This window comes from Cyanistes caeruleus, chromosome 14 (genome assembly GCF_971803275.1).
Source record: "Cyanistes caeruleus chromosome 14, bCyaCae1.hap1.1, whole genome shotgun sequence".
In the NCBI taxonomy this organism is placed as follows: Eukaryota; Metazoa; Chordata; class Aves; order Passeriformes; family Paridae; genus Cyanistes; species Cyanistes caeruleus.
Genome location: NC_141714.1, coordinates 5,364,865 through 5,378,122, shown reverse-complemented (window position 1 = coordinate 5,378,122; position 13,258 = coordinate 5,364,865). Strand labels below are relative to the sequence as shown.

At 43.4% G+C, this 13,258-nt stretch overlaps 1 protein-coding gene across 2 annotated transcripts in view; it reads right to left on the bottom strand.

Annotated features, from left to right (window-relative positions):
• HTR2C (5-hydroxytryptamine receptor 2C) overlaps nucleotides 1-13,258 on the bottom strand; it is a 217,740-nt gene that overhangs the window by 23,773 nt on the left and 180,709 nt on the right. The gene's annotated exons all lie outside the window — the stretch shown is intronic.

Below are 13,258 nucleotides of genomic sequence, written 5' to 3'. Positions count from 1 at the left end.
TGGGCACCTCTGATTATACATGATTATACAGGTATGACTGCCAGTCTGAGAGTGCTCCACAGCAGCCACTATCAACAGCAATTATTTGGGGGTTGCTACGAAGCCTAGAAATTCTGCTGCTCATCCTTAGTGCCATGTACTCTCCTGCTGCCACTGCACACCTTAGGTGCACACCTCCCACTTGCAAAGCATTTCTGCCCCTGTGCCCAGACCTCTCCTGACCGGGAACAGACACTTTCCAGTACAGCAGAAACATCAGGCTGGAGCTCAGCACACTGGAAACAGCACCTTCAGGGACTCTCTCGAGGGAATAATTTGCTAATGAACACTGCTCTATGTGCAGTAATTCCAAGGAAGTGTGTGAGCACGTGAGCAAGTGTCACTTCTCTAGGAGTTTGTTGATCACTGTACCAACTCAGCATAGAAATCTGTGCATGTGCAACCTGCCCCAATTAAAAGGCAGCACAATGAAGGATCATGGTCATTTCCTGAAACAGGAGTGGAGGACAATTCATCCTGTATGTAAACAAGAGACAGACATTTAATTAAGGAACACTAACAGCAATCTAGAAAATGCATGTATTTCTAACCAGTTCTATACTCTATAGGAATAACTTGCTGAGCCATGTAAGTATGCAAAATACTCCCAGTCTGCACCCAGAAATGCACAGTTATCCACTAGGATTGTTGATGTGTGGTGTGACCTAGACAAAAACTTAGGGATTTTGCTGATAAACTGTCTTTTAATCGGAGAATAAGACGTAGAAATGAGAAGAAGGAAACAAGTGCCGTTAAAATAGACCAAGTTACTTAACTACTTGATCTCTCCTCAAATCTTGAACAATACTTGAAAAATATTTCAGTAGCCTTTATCTTCCAGCACAATATTCCAAAGTGTGAAGTTAACATCAGTTACCTAGCAGTCCTTCTCCACTTCTCCATTTTCCCATAATTCTAAGATGTTTGCTCATTTTTCCCACCATAGAAACCCTGGAGGCTTCTTTCACATGCCTGGAAAATAATTTTCCACGAGAAGACTAGGTCTGAAAGCTTTATTGGCTGATAAGCCTGCCAGGGAGCTCATTTCTCTCAGCAGCACAGGAGGCTTTCCTAGACAGCCCAGACACCCACAGGACATGGGTGTGTGAGCAGAGAGCCCCTACTGCAATCCGCCCCACTTCTGTGCTAGCAAAGAAGTGCCAACATCGAAGGCTCGTGTTTAATCCAACACCTTGGTGGGGAGTGTGGTCAGAATCATGGTCTAGGGATGTCTCTGCATCAAGCCTTGGAGGGTAGAAGGCCTGCAGCCTTCACCTTGGCATGTTGCAGTACTTCCCTTCGCACCTGCCAAGGTCTGCAGGGTAACTCTGTCTTCAGCCCAGGAGCAGCTGGTGCTACAGATGAGAGAGGGCTCAGCTGCTGGCCCTCCTGTAGGATTCTCCGTTCAGACTAGATGGGAATCAACCTCCCACCTAGATATAATGATCAGAGAAGGCTGGCTTGTCCCATGCCCCCTTCTGTGAACAGGACAGGTCACCCTGTCAAAGCAACCCTGGGAAAGCAGGGGTCTGGGAAGGCTGTCTCTGAATGAAGCTGCAGTGTCTATCTTGACCAGAACAGGGCTCCTGCAACCCTGCTCATCCTGTGCCCTCCCAGAAGAGCCCAACCAGCCTAATGAAACATGATTTCAAATCAACACTTTACTCCAAGCAACAGATTTGTCATTTAATGTCACAACCCAACTCATAAAACCACATATATGATGTTGAGGATTTCCATTATTATAAGCATTTTGTGCACAACTTGTTACTAATTAAAACTGTTGTCTTAGGTTGCAATGCAAGATGTAACCAAAAGTATGTATTCTATTACCATCTGTTCAAACCAGGTGGGGCAGTGTTCTTTATCTCTTCCACCACCCATCCTCCCTCCAGAGGAACATCCTCTGTTAATGGCCATTGAGTCTCACTGCATGACTGATAAAATGACATCATCCCATTGGGAGATGCTCCACCCAGGGGGAGGAGCCAAGCATTCCTACCTGGATATAATCTGGGGTTTGGAACACCAGTCAGGCATTCTCCACTGGATTCCCAGAGGAAAGCCTGGACCCAACTACACCACTGGACCTTCAGAAGAAAACTACCTTCTACAGGATCACTGCTTCAACAGAACCACGTTTGGCACTCCAAGAGGACTGCAGCCACCATTTAATCAGACTGCTGCCAACACCCTGACAAACAGTGTCAGGTTATATTCCGATTCAGTGGTTTTGGGGTTTTTTTGTACTACTACATTTTTATTTTAATTTTCCTAATAAAGAACTGTTATTCCTATTCTTATATGTTTACCTAAGAGCCCCTTAATTTCAAAATTATAATAATTCAGAGGAGGGAGGTAGTTTACATTTTTCCATTTCAAGAAAAGTTTCTGCCTTCCTTGGCAAACACCTGTCTTTTCAAACCAAGACTACTTGCTTCTCTGAGTCCACTACAAAAGACTTGAATTTGGAATGTGATTTAACCTGAGGTTATGCTGCTTTCCTACTGCAGTGTTTACAGCCTATAACATGCCCAATTGTTGTCAAACTGTTGGATAAGGACACACAAGAATCAACTCAGCACAGCTTTTCTTACAGATCCATAGGTTTAGAAACACTTCAGACTCAGCTAACACATGTACCTCCATCCTCACATCCTGAAATTCAGGTGACATTCTTCAGCCAAAGAAAAAGCAGACGGACAGCAACACCAGTCCTGCCTTTCTGTCTCTCTCTGACAAATGATGCAAATACTCAGTTTTGAATCCTGAGAAGATCTATGTTGAAAACTGCAGTTCAGGACAAGCAATCCCATTTCCCATAACAATGTTTTGGCACATGGATCCTACTCCTAGTGGGTAACATCAGAGAAAGTGAAACTTAACATGTGACCACCCTCTAGGTACAGTTGTACTCCTCTGAGTTGTGCAGAAATCGTAGGCCCATTGTAAGTTCCATTAACATGAAGTAGAAGTTTAATTTAACACGGATAAATGAAGCGTGGGCGTACTGATATATTAGAAAGAATACTATTACCCAGAAAATTATAGTGGTCTCATGAGGTGGTAAAGGAAACTAAAGAAATTATATTTAGTTAAGTTATACCATTGGGGGTTTTGATAGGCTTGTTTTTGCTTTGTAATCAAGTGCAACATTATTTTATTATCATGGTTATACTATTATTACAGTGTAATCTTGCACTTGATTACAAATCAAACCCAGTGATAACTACAACAATAAAATAATGTGTTAACATAATAATCTAGCAAAACATAATAAAATAGGTACTGTTTATCAGGCATAGCATCTCCAGCCAGTCAAGGGAGGGGATTGTCCCACTCTGCTCTCACTGGCATGGCCTCATCTCAAGTGCCAGGTAGAGTTTTGGGTGGCACAAGGAGACTGAGGACAGACCTCACTGAGGTCTGCAGCTTTCTCATGAGGGGAGGAGGAGGGGCAGACACTGAGCTCTTCTCTGGAGACTGTTGCTGGTCACTCCTCACACAGGAACGTTTGTCATCATTTGCCCCTAAAATGAGCACCAGTTTGATGGTGGTCACACAACTGACACCAGCATCAGTCCCTTGGTACCTAAAATCTTCCCCTGACTGACGGTGGGCTCAGAAGATTAATGCCAAAGATGGCAGCAGGCATCAGCAGTTTACTAAAGCCTTCTGCCCTTTCTCTGTTGCAATCCCAGGAGCAGCACCAGGCAATACAGACTCCTTCCTCTCACAGCACGACCTGCTAGCTCTAACAACAGCACCTCTCTCCTCCTAACTCTTTATACCTTTTCTCTCACATGCACAACACCTGTGTGCCCTTTTACTCTTTTGTGGTTGGTCAATACACATTAGCATTCCATGCTTCTGTCCCTTCAGTGCTGCTCACCTGCTTTGTACAGCTGCAACTTCTCAGGGACAAGACTGCCTGCAGCATTCTCTCTATTCTATGACAATCCATTCTCCCACAGGATCCAAGGAAATGGCCTGAAGCTGAGTCAGGGCAGGATTAGGTTGGATATCAGGAAAAAATTCTTCACCCAGGGGGTGGTTGGGCACTGGAAGGGGCTGCCCAGGGAAGGAAACACAGCCCCAAGCCTGAGAGAGCTCAAGGAGTGTTTGGACAATGCTCTCAGGGATGTGGAGGGATTTTTGGCATTTCCCATGCAAAGCCAGGAGTTGGACTCAGTCATCCTTGAGGGTCCTTTCCAACTCATGGGATATTCTATGGTTCTAAAATTCTAATTGTTTAAATTTTCACAAACACAAATGAATAATATGAGTGGTGTAGCATTATTAGCTACTCCCAAGGTACAAGAGGCACCAATCCCAAGATTAACCAGAAAATCTTAGAAAAATCATTATGGAAAGTAGATAAAGTAAGGTGAAAAAAAATATATTTAAAGGACTTCATCTTGAAAGTTGTTTTTCTTGTATTCATGCTTGTCGACATCAACTTGCTGTGTTCTGTCAATCAATTAACCTTGTTCTGCTGTTGTATCTTGAATGGACACAGTAAGCTAGATCTGAACAAGAAAGTAGACTCACTGCTCTTGGCTTCTCCTGTGTTAAAATGCAATCTCCCTTTCTGTTAATTTCACATTGACTGATCAGAAGAAATCAACAAAAGTCCAACCAGCAAATTCAAAATTTTACCCAACAAATCCAAAATTTAAATAGTGGAGCGAGAAGTAATTCCAATTCAGAACAAATGCACAGACAGAAGGGCAGAGCTCTGCTGCCTCCCAGAACCAGCCATCAATATTCATGGGTGTCAGACACGCATTTACAGTCTCCTGCATCCCAGTGGGTGCCAAATAGGTACGGTAAAAGCCTGTCATACAATTTCCATATCTCAGCAACACCAAGACCTTTCCATACAGCTGCTGCCTCTGATTGAGGATGGAAATAGACATTTATAAAAACAAGCAAAACACCCAAATCTTACCAAAAATAAACACGTTGAAAAACAAATTATACATCAGAAGATGGAGAGGAATTGGTCAGAATAACAACTGCTCTGTCCCGATAACTCCAGCGCTGCTGGAGAACTGAGGCTCCCACCAATATGTCAACAGGAATGGAAATCAAACCACCCAAAAAAACAACCATGAATCAACACAGCCTTATCAACCCTCCTGCCTTGCCCATCAAATCTCACACCTAAGAGCTGATAGAGGAACACTTCATGTTTGTATATTACTCATTGAACTTTCTAGTCCTGAACCTTTTTCATCTAGGAAGGAAGACAGCATCCTGGATGAGAGATTCACTCACTGCTGTCACTGTGCTTATCAGACTGCCTGCAGGAATAGTAAACTTTTCCAACAAGAAAACTTGTTACAACCAGAAAACACAGAGACTGGAAAAATGGAATATATCTTTGAGACTAATGCATGAAAAACAAATTCTGATGTAGCACATATTTTTAATCAGAGGCTAGGCTCCATGACAAGCTCATGCACAAATCCCCCTCATGCCCTTCATCTTTAATGACAATTTTGGCAGAATAACCAGTAAGGATCCATTTGGTTCCTCTTGTAAATCGTCCATTCAGGAAAAGATTGTATTTTGTCAATGAGGCAGTGTGCAAAATAGTGCAAGGCAGAACAATTGGCATGTGGCCCCTCTTCCATCTATGTAATTTTCATTTAATTTCCATACTAGTAGATGAATCACAGAGCCTGTTTTCCAGCATGTGCTGATAAAACACAAAGTAGGAACTTATTGCTACTCTTACTGCTAGCTCTCAGGGAAGTGAACTAACTTATGAGGGTATTTTAATGAATAATATTCTAGAACCAGAATTTCAAGGAATATGTCATGTGAATTGGATAGAGACAGTAAAATAATAATTTGCTGAGTAGAATTTAATGATATCAATTCAACTGATGTATGGGAAAGGAAGTAGGATGAAAAAGTTGAGTTAATTCTGAGTTAATTGACCCAATCCTGGAAATATGCATAATTTAAACTAATGTATTGCACTGGGATATTTGTCTTATAACATATTCAAGGGATTTTTAGAGATTTCACCTCACTTGTATATATTTCTTTTCATGTTGTGTAAGGCAGCTGTCTATAGATGTATTGGCCTGCCTAATGGCAGTGATTTTCCCCACATTTTTGAGCACAAAGGCTGAGCTGGCCCACCACATCCATCTCTTCTAAAAATGCAGCAGTCTATTGATCAGGTCTTGGCATTTCACCAGCATTCAGATTGAGCCCTTAAGGAAAGAAATTATGATATTATTGTATTGATCACATAAAGTTACCGTACACTAAAAAGAAATCTTCATTTCACACAGGGCTCCCCATAATATAATACAGTAAAAGCACCAGATATGTTAGGATGTACACAAATATATCAAACAGCAAAACACTGATGAGGCATCCATCTACATCCAGCAACAAATTTCCTGAGTGATGAAACAGCCTCGAGTTGTGCCAATGGGACATTTAGATTGGATATTACATAAAATTTCTTCCCTGAAAGGGTGGTCAAGCATTGCAAAAGGCTGCTCAGGGAAGTGATGGAGTCACTGTCCCTGTCAGAGTTCAGAAGATATGAGGATGTGGTGCTCATGGTTTAGTGGTGCCCCTGATAGTGTCAGGTTTATGGTTTGATTTGATGATCCAAGAGATCTTTCCCAACCTGAATGATTCTTTGAACATAGAACACAGACTGAACAAGGATGAAAGAGCTTTTCAATGTTAAGTCCAGACAGAGAACAGAAATACAGCTGACCAGCCTTGGAGTTCTGGGCTTTCCCTTGAGTTCTCTGCTATCTGCAGCCAGGAAAATTAAGCCATGTGTTAATCTTTACAGCAGACTGCAAGAAGACCATCCCTGGAAATCGTGGCTGCTCCTTGACAAGTGCGGAGAAACACATTCTACTATTTCCTCAGCCCAATTTCACTCTCCTGAGGTTAAAAAGAGAGAGCAAATTCTCAGAATGAGATAATATGTCCCTGATATTTGGTGCATAGAAGTGTTGCTAGATTTAGCTGCAGGCACCTTCTAGGAAGGAAAACAAGGAGTTTGTGGGTAAGAGAAAAGAGAAGTAAAAGCAGTAACTGATTCTGGTGTTCAGGGTGGACAGAGTGGCTGAAGCCATTGAGATGCATTCCTCCATCACAGCTCACCCATGATCACAGCTGTGTCTTAAAATCTGGGTCACAAATATGATGCTTCTAAGTGGAGAATATTTTATTTCTCATTTAACTAAGGTTAGGGTAAAGATTAAGAGGAGTTGCTGCTGTTTCAGGTGCAGGCAGCTCCCTTGCTCACTGAGCTGCTGGGACACCAGGCTGGTGTGGCTGGGAGGCAGTGAACATTTTAACTGGGTCTTTCTCCAGATGAGGAACAGACAAGTGAATCTGTATGCACAATGATACAGACTAAAATTAACTCAGTCTTGGTAAAATGTTTGCAATTCTAGTTAAATCCTTTCTCTTGACTTTAAAATTTTAAGAATGGGGATGAAACACAAGCAAGGAGGAGTCTGGGTGTGTCTCACATGGCTCCAGTTCTTGGAGCTGGTTCTGTTCTTCCTCTCAGATGAGGCTAAATTTGTCTGTGGGAAACACATAACCTGTCTTCATTTTATTTGGTATCTCCATGATCTGCCTGGTGCCTTTATAAAGCATCAAATTTACTGCTGGAACAGTTTATCATCATAGGGTCTTTCTTTTTATACATAACAATTCAGGTTTTCTCATTATCTTGTATCAATTTCTGGTTTGTTACAAAGCATGTGAGTTTATATTTCTTTTCAACTAAACTCATAAAAGTTAATTACAATGAGGCAAATGCACTTACAAAACTACCACTGGATCTAACAGGCTATTGTCATAAAAAGTAAATAAAGATTCATGCATTTTAAAGCACATTTAGCTTCACTGATCTAGAAGCAAATTGTGCATGAGAAGATTGCACTGACAGCATTAAATCTGCTGCTGTATTTAAACTGACATCACTAAAACAGAGATCTATACAACAGAAATGTAACTATGTACACTCCAGATTTTGGGGGCCTTACCCTCCTGTGAGTTTTAAAACCTGTTGCATCCTCCAAAAATTTTGAGCAAAAGGATGAAATAAAAACCGTAATTGGATCTAAAACTTTATTTGCATTAAATAACATTTAAATGAGAGCCATTCAAAATTATTCTAATGAGTCATTCTTGCACATAAAGGATTTATTTTGGTTGGGCAATTCTCAATTTCACCAAGTAGGCAAGACAGACCCATCCAATTTAATGTCTAAAATATGAAAAATAGTTCCCTGATTGGATGCAACATATGAGCTGTGGGTAAACTGGAAAAATATAAGGCCATATGTTCAACTAGTATAACAGGATTTAGTCCATTGAAATAATCTGAAGTATTTTAACATTTCCCTTCAGCTCTTCACAGGGTGAAAGTAGACTCTGCCAGTTTCTTCTCCACGTTTGTAGAAGCAGCATCCAAGGAAACACCCTGGTATGCCTGGGTGATAGTTTATGTGGCTTGTGCTTACCTGGAACTGCTTCCATGGTGTGTTTTGGGGTGACACCACATGTCCAGTTGAGCTGTGGAGCTGGGAGTGCTGAAAAAATCTTGCCCCCACTTACCAAGAGTGGGGCTTTGTTACCTAACCTGCTCTCATTGCCACTCAGCTTCTGGCTTTGCTTCAGAGCCCAGCCTCTCACAGTGTAGAGATGACGGGTCCAGCTGACCCAGTGATGACCTCTTGATGACCTGGCAGAGCTGTAAGAGGAGAAATTCTGGTAACAGGTCTCACTGGATAAATGAGAAAAGGGAAAGCAGCCCAGTTCATCAGCTGTTGAAGGAAAGTTTCAGACTGCATTTACCTCTTAGAAAGCACAAAGGTCAATGGAGGCTCTGTTTTTTCACACTAGTGTTAGGATTTTCTATTTAAAAACTGATTCTTGCAGGAAAGTTAAGGGTTTTGACTCTATAATAAGTTGTTCAGAGATTCATCCTGGCTTTCTGTTGCTACACACTGAAACACATATTTTGTCCTCATCATCCCAAAAGAAGGCAGCTAGAAGGAAAGAGGCTCTGGAAAATGGAAGATATGTCTGCAGCAGCTCAGTGTCTTAATGATACTTGGTAGCAAACAACAAGAAGTCAGAAAGTTCTTCTGAATCCTGAATTCCTATGGGATCAGGAAACTCCCCTTGTGATCTTTGTGGTTTCACTTTCTTATTTGAATTATGTAGCTCAGCACAATATTTTTCTAAGCTGAATTTGCTTCCTTTATCTTTTAAATATTTTTGGTTTTTAATCAAAACCAATGAAATGACCAAAAAACCTTCAACAGTCTCAGCCAACCCAGAAGAGAGGAGTTCACTCCTTTCACAACAGGAAAAGCAAAACATGAGTGCCTTAGGGAGAGCCAGCCTCACCAAGCCAATGCAGAGGCAATCACAAGAAGCTTTTCATGCCAAACCACACCAAGGAAATGGATGCCCACAGAAACACACTTTAGAATCAGGCCCTGCACAGACCAGGAGCACATTTCAACACTGAGCTGAGTGCTCCACACTGTGCAACTCTGGGTCACCTTACCTGGACAAATGCCAGCTCACTTCTCTTACCTGTATGTTCCATACAGCTCTAACAGGAGACTGGCTCCTGCTTTGGATGATGGTGCTGAAACCTTATGAAACCTAATGAACAGCAACAGCATGAAAGGAGCTGCATTGCAGTGGCAGAAGAGATTTTCTCAGACTTAGAGGAGAGCAGCAAAACATCTCAGATCCTTCTAGATGAAGGATGCTGCTGCAGTCATGCCAAGAGCTGCAGTCATGACCAGACAGGAAGAGAGTAGAGGTTGGAGGAGACAGAAAATTGCTCTGGCATAAGTCCTAGCCTCTCTGCATGTCCTGTCAGTGTTCCCACTGACTTTAGCATAGTTAGAATCTCCTCTCATGGATTTTGTAGGAAGCCATTCCCCAGGTCCCCTATGCTTACAGTTATTTACCTGTAGCCTGCTGCCACTGATCAAAACGGAGGAGCAATCCATCTAGAAAATAAATTCTAAGGTGTTCTGTAGCATTCCCAGTTTTCATTTTTCCACATTTAGGGAGGGAAAAAAAAGAAAGTACTGGACGTGTCACTTTAACTCTGAAATAAGGTCTCATGCTTCCATGCAGGTTAGAATAACTGGTTTTGTTCAGGCCTCTCTGCAAGAACCTCTGTGTAAAAGCCTGTCAGACCCCTGGGGCAATGAGTCTCTGCAGTATCCCTTGGCAAGCTGTGAAAATCTGGGCTACAAGCACATTTCCCTGGAAAATGCCAGGATTAGCTCCCAGCCTGGCAATGCTGCCACATGCCAAGGCTGTGGCTCTCACACACCTGACCTGCCCGGTGCCAGGCTGGGATGCTGGCACAGATCCCCCATTCCCTGCTCTGGAGGGCACACCGGGAGCTTTGGGATCCTCTGCACCTCTCTGGAGGGGTGTTATTTATCTAAATCTAACACAATCTGACTCAAAGCGTGTGCAATCTGTACATTTTGTTGCAGCCAACAGAGAGCAGCCATTCAGCTTTCTCCATGACCAGCCCTCACAATGGAAGTTACCAGAAACAGAGGCTGCTGGAAGAATTTGTGCTTTGCTCATCTGTGCTGGACTGAGCAGCCTGAGCTCCATGGGCAGCAGCCTCATTCCTGGCAGATCACAGGCTAAAGGCTAACAGCCCCATTAACCCACAGCAGGCAAAGGAGCTGGTTGCTTAACAGCAAGGGGTTTGGAGGAGCGAAAGAAGTGTGTTTACAAATGTGGAATGTTTATTGTTCTCTCATGTTCTCTCCTAATGCTGGCGGATTGACAAGATCCTCTTGTCAACAGGAACAAACACAGAGAGGACAGTAAAGAATATTTCTGCCTATTCCAAGAAGCCAGCCAAAGTCAGAGCTGGATGATATACAGGTGGCACAGGGTGAAGAAATAACAAGAAAGAGGCAGGTGGTAAAAAAATTAAATAGCAACTGTTCTGCCTTTTTATCTGACAGCAGAATTTGGTCTTCAGAGTCCTATAAACTAATGCTCCAAAATATGGATAATAGCTGAGCTCAGATGAGTCACAAAGACCTGGCACAAAACTGCAAGGCCCTACCCACAGCAGTAAGCAAGGTGCCATTGAAACGCTCTCTGAAGCTGGCATTGATTTATTCTGGTGAAATTATCTTTGCACCACAAACCCTCCCCTGTAGCATCCAGAGCCCAGCAGCAGAGGAAGCAAGATCAGAGACCTAAGGCAAGGGGTCCTCTGCTTTCCTCCCGGAAATAAGAAAAGGCCTGCCACATGCAAATGACCCTGAGCAATGGGCAGCAAGTTGCAGGAACAGCTCCTGTGTGAGATGGGGCACCTTGGGGGCCCAGGCAGAGCTGCTGGCATTGTTGTCAGATGGACACACTGAGCCCTTTCCTTGGAGGAAAGAACCTGACCACAGCAAGCAGCTGCTGCTCCCCACAAGCTCCAGAGAGCTGCCCAGCTCATGGCACACACCAGCAAACTGAAGTCTGGATCTCGCAGCTTCATGGCCCTGGAGTGGCTTCTGCTGTTTGGGCACGCTGGATAGAATTTGAGCTTCCCAGCAGTGTTACAGGGTTGGAAATTAAGTTTTCATTTAGCAATAGAATAAATGTGAAAGTTGCCAGATTTTTGCAAGAAAAAATACATATTTTCAACACAGAAATTCTAGTTTATGGCTTAAAATATAGTCAGATACACCCTGGTGATTATTGTGCTACTGGCTAAATTTTTAGTTTTTTGCAACAGATCACCATAAAGCTGGCAGAATGGGGACTTGGGCTCCATATGCTACAAAGTACTTCACCAGCAAAGAGAATAGCCCCATCCCTCTTCCAACTTCCCAGGAAAAGTGCTGCAGACATGGAGACACTTCCACAGTCTCAATCGAAAGTGCAATTAGATAAAAGTACTCTAAACAGCTTCATTTGCCATGACATGCTCCTCGGGATGCCTCCAGGGCAGTAGCCAGAGAGAGACCCTTACTTTCCCACAAGACATCAAGAGGTGCATGGCAGAGCAGAGGCCGGGCTCCCACGAGCTGCAGCAGAGCAGCTACAGGGGAGAGGGGCTGCACTGAGGAAAGCAGCATCTTCCAGAGCATCTAATGAAGAATAACAGCACCCATTTCCAGAAGGAAAGTGCAGAGCAGAGCCCCTTGTGGAACGTGACCTTCCTGTCCATAGCTGGGCAGGACAGCACATACCAAAGCTTTGCTGAGAGGCCAGGAGGGACATGTGCACTTTTTATGGCCAGCTCTTAACCCCAGGGCACTCACGCTGCCCCAGAAAACACACAGCAGGGCAGGGAAGGATTCCAAAATATCCAGAGGCCAGGGGGTAATTGCAGCTGGCTGCACCCAGCAATTGTAGCCCCAAACACTTGCTCTGACTTTGGCCCCTACACCCTGGACACAGCAAAGAGCCTGGTCTGGGTCAGGTTTTGGGGTGGCTGTGCTCTCACATGGGGTGCAGGAAAGACTCAAACCATGCTGCCAGACAAACCTGGGGCATTGCTGCCACCAGGTGCTGCCTTGCTGTCCCTTCTGGTGGGGCACAGGGCTCTGAGGATGCAATTCAGGTGACACTTGGGGTGAACTGCCTGCTCCTCTCAGATATGTATTCTGGCTGTCATGTCCTGCTTGCCATGATAATACTGCAAATTCACCAGCACAGAGGCCGGCTAAGGGAAGGACAGACTTGTCCTGAGGGAGAGAAAAGAGCATCCATACCATCCACACAGAAGACATGCCAGGTCCCCACAGAATTTCTTAGGAGGAATGTTCAATGAAAGCCAAGGTTTTACTAAAATCTGAATTTTTGTGGGGCTGGTTCTTATTACATTAAAAGTGACAAGATTTTTAAATCTGTCTGCACAGGTACAGCATAAGGAGGAAGAAAAGCTCAGTTACCAATAAGTACATGGCCATCTGCCCAAAGAAGTGATGGCAGGTCAGTGCTGAACACTGTTATAATTTAATCTACCAGAAGACAGGCAGATCTAACACCTGCAGGTGTTAGAAATGAGGAAAAACTGCTTTCCAGAAGATCCAAGTACACTCTGTAGCTCTTCTTGCTCCATTCAAATTTAGGTTGAGACATTGTTCAAAAGACAAATACAAATCCATTTAATACTTTAACACTATTAAAATACACCTCCAAATTGACAACA